The following is a 10,909-nucleotide window of genomic DNA, read 5'->3' on the forward strand; positions in this document are numbered from 1 at the left end:
CCCATCTTCTTAAGCCAACTTTCCCCATTTTCAGCACAGCAAGGAAGCAGGACTGAGCCCCAAGTGCAGATGTACATGAACAGTAAAACAAGACAAATGCATACAAGCGCTTGCTCTGTAATTTCTTAAGAAAAATAAGAAAGCAAATCGTGATGTACTTTTTGGTACAGAATTTCAACAGAGAAATCGAACAGGTTAGTGAATCCTGCCATTTCTCTAACCTTACGGAACATAATTAATATGTTTTCATTTTCAATGACTATATTGTGTGTGTATCAACTGGAACTGCTCCTGCTGTGTATTTGATTCCACTGACGATGGGGTGGGTTGGATTTTAAATGATGTGTGAGCACTTCTGTTCTTTCCGTGCTCTGGTTTATGTGTTATTCATGACTTGCATTACAGACATGGCTGATACACAGATGTAAATGTTATTAAATCTTTTGTATTTTAGAGGCTTTGTGAAAGGCTTCTTTGTTTTCAAATAATTCTCTTAACCAACAAAAATAACCAGTAATACATGACAATGTCTTGGGAATTTTTTTTTCCACTGAATTTTCTGATGATGAGATTTTCTCCTCTATACTGCTATTTTTTCATCAAAAAAAAAAATGTGGGATAAGTTGGCAGATGGAAGAGTTACATCTTCATACTACCAGTCAAGAACAAATTCATGAGTGTGTATGTATGTGCCTGCACAAGTGTGTGTTGTGTGTTCTGTGTGTATGTGTTACACATGGGTGCCTGTGTGTGCACTGTTTTATGCGTGCTGTGGGTCTTGTAGTAAATCATGTTATATATGTTGTATGTCTTACTTTTGTCTGTGTGCATCTCAACTATGACTGTGTTATATGCGCACATGGTGTGTATGTGGGTGTGAATATGTTGACATCATTACGCTGGATCAGAGCTCAAAGTTGCCAATTCTCAATTGCCTGCCAAAGAAGCAGTTGCCTTACTGCATTTTGGTATCTGACATAATTTTTAATCTGTTTTCACTTTGCTCCATCCTCTTCACATTTCTTAGGATTTCAACAGAAATGTGGCAGAGGATAAACCTCTTCATACAGACAGCACTTAATCAGTCTGTGCCTCTTACTGGTTCACTTTTCTTTATTGATTTTAAATTTAAACGATGCTCTGAGGCTGAACAATGCACCTCCACAAATATAGCTGACTTCACTGAAGGAGGTCAAGAAAGACAGAGATGTGTGTTTCAGTCCTGAGGTTAGTAGCCCAACTTCAAAGAGCTCTAAAAGGAGAGAAGGCTTGGGCCCTCTCCATCCTCAGGGCAGTGTGGCTGATTTCAGATGTGCCCCTTTTAGAAGCACAAGAAAGGTCATATCAACTCTGGGAAATGTGGAGGAGTCCAAAGATCAGGTTCTAGCTCCAGGTCTATAGTATGTGTCCTGTGCAACTTGTTCAATTGTTCCGGACCTTGGTTTCTTAGTGTCTGGAGAAAACACTTCTTACGTCTGTTCTAATAATATAATCGCTATTATCATCTACGTATATTTTCTATGCTGTGCATAGCTCATATGGCTGACACAAAGATAGAGATCTTTCTCTTTCCATGTCCCTCTCTTCCTTTCCTTGGTTTGTCCCCTTCCCTCCTAGAATATCTATGACCCTCATACTCCCTCTCCCCTTTCTTGGGGTTTCAACTCTAGAGTTAAAATATAACTGTCCTGGCACACCTGGGTGGCTCAGTCAGTTAAGCATCTGCCTTCGGCTCAGGTCATGATCTCAGGGTCCTGGGATCGAGTCCTGCATCGGGCTCCCTGCCCAGTGAGAGTCTGCTTCTCCCTCTGCCTGCCACTCCCCTTGCTTGTGCTCTCTCTCTCTCTCTGTCAAATAAATAAATAAAATCTTTAAATATATATATAACTGTCTTCTTTCAGATGCATGTCCCTCCACACCTTTTCTAAGAATCAACTAGTTTTCTGATCACTAATTCACATGAGGATATTAACAGAGTTTCATAACTTCGATAAAATATTTTAATTTTAAAAACAGACACATTAAAAACTAGATGAACTGAATGAACCTTTAATGAAATTTCAGGCAAAACAAGTAATTGGGGAAACACTATGTGCCAGGAACAATCCATGATACCCAAAATTAAGAAGAAAAGAAAGGGAGAGACTCTTTTTACATTTGCGGAGCTGACAGGCCAGTAAGGCAGATGACTTGTCAAATAAAAATAACTGCAATAAAATTTGCTATAATAATATTATGTACAAAATGTTATGCAAACACAGAAAAAAGATTAGCTCTACCTTGGGGAGTGATGGGGTAGCAGAAAGCATAAAAAAGCCATTTTCTCTATATGTATTTCCCTTTTTACTTAAGCCACAGATATAATATTTGTTGTTAATAAGTTAGACAATACAGAAGGCATAATTAAAAACGTATTACTCCTCTCACGATTTCCATGATCACCTGATATACAGTGACTCCCAGGATATACTGCTGGAGAGATGTAAATGTACGTATAGATATATAGAGATGATAGAGATATAGGTATAAATGTAGGTATATAGATATACAGAGATACAGCTATAGACAGAGTATAGATGTAGACATAGGCATACAGATATATAGAGATAAAAATGTTGATACAGGTGTGTGTGTGTATATATACTGCATATATATATTACATAGATATGGAGAGATATGGATGTAGATGCAGGACATAGTGCTAAGTAAAAATGCAAGGAACCAAAAAGTACATAAATTCAGTTACTTTTGGGTAAGAAAGAAGTAAAAATAAGATTAAAAAAATAAACACACCTCTTCATCTATGTTTTACAAAAAGAAATATGGGAGGGATAAACCATAGACTAGTAAGAATGACTACGTGTAGTGGGTAAGTGAAAATAGGGTGGCGGGCATCGGGATGGAGCTGAGACTTCTCTGAATATATCTCTTTATATTCATATATTTCACATATTCAAAAGTGAATACAAAAGGATGGAAAAAGCAAACCCTAAAACCGAATACACCTGGAGAAAAAAATGAACCTAACTGCATATCAAATCAATAACATAATGACACAAGAACAGAAAATCAAGTAATTTTGGAACACCATACTTCAACTGCACACCTGAATGAGATATATTCTGAGGAAAAAAAATACAAGCAAAGAAATCTTGAGCTTTACTTAGTAAGCTTATTGCTGTTAGTTTTACTGCCATTATAATTCTCATATTATTTTGTGTGTATTGTAGGGTAAAGAAAACATGTACATACACTGAAGTATTGGGAGTTAGTAGTTCACTGTGAGAGAAGGGAAAACAAAGAATGAGGGAAGATGTGGTAGGCAGAATAATGGTCCCCAAGATGTCCATCCACACTCTGACTTCTGGAAACTGTACTATAATATTTCACTTGATAAAAGGAACTTTGCTGAAGTGATAAAGGGTATGGACTTTAGGTTGGAGACATTATTCTGAACTGTCTGGGCTCTACCTAATCCCACAAGTCCTTAAAAAGGCAAGAAGCTCTAAAGACTGTGGTCACAATGGGAGATGTGACAAGGATCAGAGAGATGAAACACCCCCCACTGTGAAGGTGGGAGAAGGGACCTGGAGCCAAGGAATGGGGGTTGGGGGTGCCTCCGGAGCTGGAGAAGGCAAGGAAATGGATGCTTCCCTGTGAGTCTCCAGAAAGGAACACAATCCTACCAACACCTTGATTTTAGCTCATTGAAGAGCCATGTTAGACTTCTGACCCACAGAACTAAAGGATAATGAATTGGTGTTATTTCAGCCATTCAGTCTGAGTAATTTGTTATGGCAGCCCTAGAAAACTAAATACGGAAGGTGATGATGGTGACAATGATGATGGTAATGAAAACTGCAAATCTAAATTGGAGGGATCTATAAGAAATGATTAAAACTCACATATGTATGAATGTGTGTCAGACAACTGGCACCTAGAAACTGATTCCCCCCAAAATACTGCCATCTAAAATAACCAGGATGTGGGCAGGAAATATACAAAGTGTCTGAAACATCTTGTGCCAGAAAGCAGGTCATGAACGCAGAAGGTGGCTTGAAGATCCTCTCTCTAGCCAAATTTGGCACTATTTGATATCAAAATGAATTATGAGAGTAATTAATTTGACACATTGAATTGAGAAGAAAGCTATGAGTTAATAATGATACTTCAGTACATAAATAAATATAAGAGAAAAAGCCCTTATTTAATGAATGCCTGCTAATTAATTTCCAAAATTGGAAAAATCACCATATTCCAATGTAGTAATTCCAGCAAGTATTATCAACAGATGCTACAAGTATTGGGTGAAAGTTTATTGGAGAAGAAAATATTCACACAGCCTTAGATTGCCACTGTTTAGGTTACTTATTAATTATAAAGGGGAACATATACCTTTAGAGTGGATCAATATGGCAGTAACCACATTAACCAAATGATCAACCAGCATTACTACGAAAGGGATCATTAAATATGATGTGCCTCTCAACATGATGAAATAGACCCAATATCACCAACATTTGGCAAAATGTTAAACCTGAATCAATTTATGAGTGAGCAACCAGAAAAATCTGGAATATGAGAAATTCTACAATGACACTGACTTGGGCTTTTGAAAAAAACAAAAAACCAGAAACCTAAATGTCATGAAAAGCAGGAAAGGTGGGAGGTGTGCCCCAGCATATATGAGAATCACCTGGAGCACTTGTTAACAACAAAGGTCAGCCCCCAGAGTTTCTCTTTTAGTGGGTCTGGAGCGGGGCTCCAGCATTTCAAGTTCTGACAATTTCTCTAGTGATCCTGATGCTGCTGGTCAGGGGGGTCACCCTTGAGAACTCCTGCACTGGATTAAAAAAGAAATAAAAGCCTTGACAACCAAAGGCAAACTTTGGTTGGATATTAGATTAAAATGAAAGTTGTAAGAGACATCATTGGAAAGATTGAGGAAATTTAACTATGGACTGTATAGTAGACAATGGTTTGAGTTATTTTTTTTTTAAGATTTTATGTATTTATTTGATAGAGAGCTAGCGCAAACAGGGGGAGCAGCAGAGAGAGAGGGAGAAGCAGGCTCCCCACGGAGCGGGGAGCCTGACACCAGGCTTGATCCCAGGACCCTGGGATCATGACCTGAGAGCTGAAGGAAGCTGCTTGACCAACTGAGCCACCCAGGCACCCCGAATTAATGTTAATATTCTTAGTATTTTGTTGTTTTGTAAGAAACAGTCCTTATCTTAGGATATTCATGCCGAACTATTTAGGGCTGAAGTGTGATGGTGTCTGCAATTTATTTAAATGTCTCATAAAAAATGTGTGTAGACACATGCAGACTCATAGACATACAGAGAGAGAGAGCAAATGTGGCAAAATATTAACAGTGAATTTAGGTAAAGAATATATGTGTGTTCAATGTACTATTCTTTTGACTTTCCTATAGGCCTGAAAATTTTCACAGTAATAATTTTGGAGGAGATTGCTTGTTTATCTTGGCATATGATCTTTGTAAGTGTACGGTAATGACCCCGGGAATAATCTCCAAATCTGTGTTAACTTTCTTTGCCGTCTCTTCTCTGGATTCCATCAGGTGACCTATTTAAGCCTTTTGGTTAGCACTGATTGAGATCCTTTCAGGTCAAAATGTTTTCCACAAACAGCACTTTGCTATTCAAAACAGAATAATTGAGAGTGAAAAATTATCAGTCCCTGCTACTGCAATCCCATCACTCTGTGCCTTCCTCTTTCTAAACACACACACACACACACACACACACACACGGACACACACACACGGACATGGACACACACAATCCATATATACAATCCATCTTTTATTTTTAAGATTTTATTTATTTATTAGAGAGAGAGAGCATGCACACGCACAAGTGGAGGTGGCGAGGGGCAGCGGGAGAGGGAGAAGGAGACTCCCAGCTGAGCAGGGAGCCCGACACGGGACTCAGTTCTGGGACCCTGAGATCATGACCTGAGCCAAAGGCAGACACTTAACTGACTGAGCCACCCAGGTGCCCCTACACTCCATCCTTTCATTCCTTCCTTCTATCTTTCCTTCACAAAAATGTATAAGGTCATGTTTAATTTGCATCACAACATGCCTGACTAGCAAAGTACTTATTTACTCAGTTATTAGTCATGCCTTCTTTCATTACATAGCTATTTCCTGAGGTCCTACTATGTGCCTGTCAGTGCTCTTACAGATGGTGATATGGTAAGGGGAGAAGGTCTCAGCTCATGGACACTACAACCCAGTGGGGGAAGGAAGGCAATAAGTAGACAAAATTTAAGGCCAACTAATACTTTCAGATATAAATATAATGAAGGTGGTAAAGAGTAAGATGTTTGAACTAAGAAATAGGATACCTTGGTGCTAGTACTAATTGTTCTATATTCCAGGCTTGTGAATTTTGGCAGGTCACGTGACTTATTTGAGCCTTGATTTTCATGTCTAAAATAGGAGTAATAATCCTTGCCTATGTACTCCCTCATCACCTGACTAAAGGAACTCCACCTACTGAATAGCATTTATTGTCATTGCCAAATGATAGCATATCTTGTGATGATTGTCGTAATTCTTACAATAACGAGGCATCTTATAACTGTCCCACTACTATATTAGTGAGGATTATGCAAGCTGCTATAACAAACAAGCTCCATAATTTCAGTGACCTAACACAACGGAAGTCTGTGTCTCCCTTACCCAAATGTCCAATGCAGGGAGCCTCCTCTATGTGATTGCTGTGGTTCTGCCATCTCCTGTAAGTCCTGCCATCGGGAAAAGTGAAGGAGGCAGAGCCACTCCTCAAAAGGCTTGGTTGTGGAATGAGACACATCTCTTCCATTAACATCTCTTCAGCTAAACCACATTCATCTAACCACATCTAACTTCAAGGGAGACGGAGTTGAAGTCCACCTTTGTGGTCCCAAAAGGGGAAGAAAATGTGTATTTTATTGAGAAAAAGCAATCTCTGCTATTATGACCAAAATGTGTTTTTTCCTTCCACATTCTTACTTAATGTGGAATATTGTAATATGGTAACGAGAAGAGAAAGGGTAATTTTACAGTCAGTTAAATACTTGTTCTGGGCTAAGTACCAGGCACAACACCATACTGATGTTTCACCTGCATAGCAAAGCACAGCGCTATCACAGTGCCTGGCACATAAGAGGCATTTCAGGATGTATTCATAGGTTAATGAATGAACGAACATCCACTAACCCAAGCCCCATGAGAGCAGAAAGTCTGATCTGTTTACTACAGTCTCTTGGGTGCCTAGCTCTGTGCTCAGCATGGAGTGGGCAATAAATATATACTAATAATTTGTTTTAAAACCTAAAGTTATATTTTGTTCCCTGAACTGGGCATATGCATTTATAGCATACTCTTGGAGCAAATATTTTTATGACACATTTAGTTATGTCAGAATAATTCCCAACCATCCAGGCTTTACCTAAATACCCATGAATACTTAAATAACTGACAATTCCACAGAGCCATTATAGCTATATTTTAGTAGCAAAGAGTAATAAGCAAATCAAGTAGACAGCATCTATTTTTTAAATGGAAATCTGTCGGTGCCTTTAGCTGAAAATTAAAAACAAGGGACCCTAACTTCCAAAGAGCCTCCACTAATTAATTAAAGCAATGAATTTGCAAGCTCCTGGGTGACAGTGAGGTGTTCCAAGAGGCCAACATGGTTCTATAAAGGCAACACAACCAACATTAACTGCAATAACACATGTGAACTTGGGTCTTGTATGGCAATCGAGATGTAGTTAACCTCAGTGAGGAAGAGATGTTCCTCATCAAATTTATACAAAGAAATTGTTTTTCATGATATATTCAAAGGCCAATGAATCCAGCTGAATTTGGATAGAGCAGCTTAAGTTGACCTGACATGATCAATGTACTGAAGGTAAAATTGTGAACAGTCGCAATCAACTGACTTTGGGAGAAATTCTACAACGTCCACACTTTACAGGTATTTGTATTCCCTCCCTCCTTTGTCCCCTTCACCTCTCCCTCCCTCTCCCCTTCTATCTACACAGGATCTTGTTTTTCTTCTTTCATTACTGAAATGTCAGCACTCAAATTAAGATCTATTTCAATGACCACATCTTCCTTGAAGAAAATGTGTATTTACTATTACAACCATGAAAATAAGAATTTAAATAAAAATAGGATCTAAAGATCTGAGAGTCATCATGGAGCAACAATTCAACTGAAGTCCACTCTGCAGTGATATTAGATCAGGCATACCAGCTGTATTTTAAGAACACCTAAATAGAAGAATTGCGATAATTAAAGCAATTTAACTTTTTTCATTGACCATTCAGATTTTCACTGCCCTGATCCAAACAATTAATTTCTGTTAGTAAATGTTCCTACCCTCAGAAAATCTGAGATGACTTTTCCCCAAACATCCCATGGCATTTCACGTGTAGGACTCCATTCTGCCACATAAAATTCTTCTTATCTTTCAAGACCAAGTTCAAATGGCATTTCTTCTTGGAAGCCTCCACTGATTTCCCTTAGGCAGAATTAGTGGCTTCTTGTTTGTTCTCCCTGTGCACCATTCATTACACAACGATTACACACACCCCACTGTATCATAGCCCATCAGGTCATTATTATTCCCACTTAAATGTAATTTACTTGAACTCAGGGACACTGCTTTATTCATCTTTGAATCTATGGATTCTCTACCATGGGTCTTGGAATTTAAAATGTAGTTAAAATGTTTGCTAAATGAATGAATGCAGGCATGAATGCATTGAGCAAGTGAGCCAGACTTTCTCTGTTTACCAAACAGAAGGCCTAGGAGATCATGAGCAGAATTCGTAATTAAGCCGTAAATAACACAATGATTATCTGATAGCCACAATTATTAAAAGTAGAGGCTTAATGGGCGTGCAACTTGTCTTCTATAAAAAAGCTGAGGCACTAAAGAAGAAATGAAAAACCCAAAGAACCACATGTCTCTTAAAGAAATCAAATTTATAGTTTAATATCAACCTATGAAGATAACTCCAAGTGCAAATGGCTTTAATGGCAAATTCAACCAAGGATTTACCAAAGAATAATATCAATTCTCCACAAACTTTTCCAAAATATTGAGAAGGTGGGAACACTTTCCAATTTATTTTATTGCTTCCAGCATTATACTGATACCAAAACTAGGTAACTATATTACAAGGAAAGAAAACCACAGAACAATATTCCTCGTGTACATGCAAGCAAAAATCTGTAATAAAATATTAGAAGATTGGATCCAGCAGTACATAACAAGTATAGTACATCATGACTGAGTAGGGTTTATCCTAGAAATGCAAGGTTGGTTCAATATTTAAAAATAAATTTAATATACCACATCAACAGATTGAGAAAAATATGATCATCTCACCTGATGCAGAAAAAAATGACAAAATTCAAAATTCCTTCATGATAAGACCTTTCAAAAACACAGGAATAAAAGGGGAGTTCCTCAATCTGATAAAGGTCACCTACAGAAACCACAGCTAACATCATACTGAAAATGGTAAGACTGAGTGCTTTCCCTCCATTAGGAACAAGATGGGATATCCACTCTCACTTCTGCAATTCAATTCACATGTCTCATCTTCCCATCTGGAATGACCTATGCCCATGTATTCTAGGGACCATGCGGCATGATATCTACCAATCACTCTTGGACGTTAAAGGCAGTTACAGTCCCTGACAGCTACAGCATAGAGGCTGGGAAGATTCTCAAGGGCAGGAAGGGCTTGGGACATGTTGAGCAACACTACAATGAGTGACTCTAATGGGGTGAGGATTTTCTTTCTAACATTAACAGGAAAAGACATAACAAAATTTCTGCCCCTGAACATAATAAGTCCTTAGGCCATCTAGCCATTAACATAATAAAAGTTCTCTGTTTTGAGTTTTCTTTTGGTAGAATTGTCTTCTGTATCAGGCATGTCCCTGGAGATGGAGGCGGATTGTCCCCCAGAAACATGGCACATCCATAGCCCTTCACAGCATCAGATACTCATTCATTCTATGTGCAAGACACTGTACTGGGTGCTTTAAATTCATCATTCATTTAATCCCTAGCATTAACAGATAGGTTATATTACCCCCAGTCCACAGATGAAGCAAATAAGATTTAGAAAGATTAAAAAAATGCGTTCAAAAAGATAAAATTATTATAGGAAGAAGCTATGGTTGGCTTTCAGTTCTTCTGATTCAGTGCTTCTTCCATTATCACAAAGATCATTTTAGGGAATGATGAGCCAAAGAAGAATGCAAATGAGCAGTATTTCTGTGACTCCAGGCTTTATCAAAAAGTTTTGGGTTTCATCTCATGACAAAATTTTCAAAATTAATTTTCCAGTTATAAATATAAAGCTTCCTCCTTGTTAATGCAAATTTTCAACGGAAAGACATTTTATGGAGCAACACATCAGCAGATTTCTTGCCCCCCTCCTTCTCTTTTTTCCTCCTCATCCTCCACTATCATCATCATAGCTGAGTTTATTGAGCTTCTGGGTGTAGGCACTCTGATGTACATTTCACATGATTGTCTGATCACTTGATCCTCTAAACAACCCAATGAGATAACTAGTATTATTTTTGCCCTTTCTTTCTTCTACAAATTGCCTATAAAATGGATATAAACAAAATTCAAGTCTATGAGTCCTTGGTGTCATGTTTGTGTTCTCCTTGGAGCCCACTAAGTTAGTTTACAATGCAGTTCATGAAAATCCATGCCCATAGTGCTCATTCTCTCTCTCTCTCTCCCCCAGCATTCCTCAATGCTTAAATCTATCACAATATATGATTTGACTTGATGGTTCTGATCCACTGCAAGAAAGAACAGTCCTAAAAAGAACAAAATTCAGAAGGGGGGGAAAT

At 38.2% G+C, this 10,909-nt stretch overlaps 1 protein-coding gene and 1 long non-coding RNA gene across 2 annotated transcripts in view; one reads left to right on the plus strand and one right to left on the minus strand.

The window, feature by feature from the left end:
• LRMDA (leucine rich melanocyte differentiation associated) overlaps nucleotides 1–10,909 on the minus strand; it is a 973,173-nt gene that overhangs the window by 16,106 nt on the left and 946,158 nt on the right. The window lies entirely within an intron of this gene.
• The window catches only part of LOC145722193 (uncharacterized), a 14,451-nt gene continuing 3,550 nt past the window's right edge, over nucleotides 9–10,909 (plus strand). Inside the window, exons 1-2 of the long non-coding RNA XR_014146290.1 lie at nucleotides 9–194; nucleotides 7,862–7,994. This is a non-coding gene — a long non-coding RNA (uncharacterized LOC145722193). The remainder of the gene's footprint in view (nucleotides 195–7,861; nucleotides 7,995–10,909) is intronic.

The sequence above is a fragment of the Leptonychotes weddellii genome, chromosome 6, assembly GCF_054177405.1.
Source record: "Leptonychotes weddellii isolate Sample4059 chromosome 6, ASM5417740v2, whole genome shotgun sequence".
Lineage (NCBI taxonomy): Eukaryota > Metazoa > Chordata > Mammalia > Carnivora > Phocidae > Leptonychotes > Leptonychotes weddellii.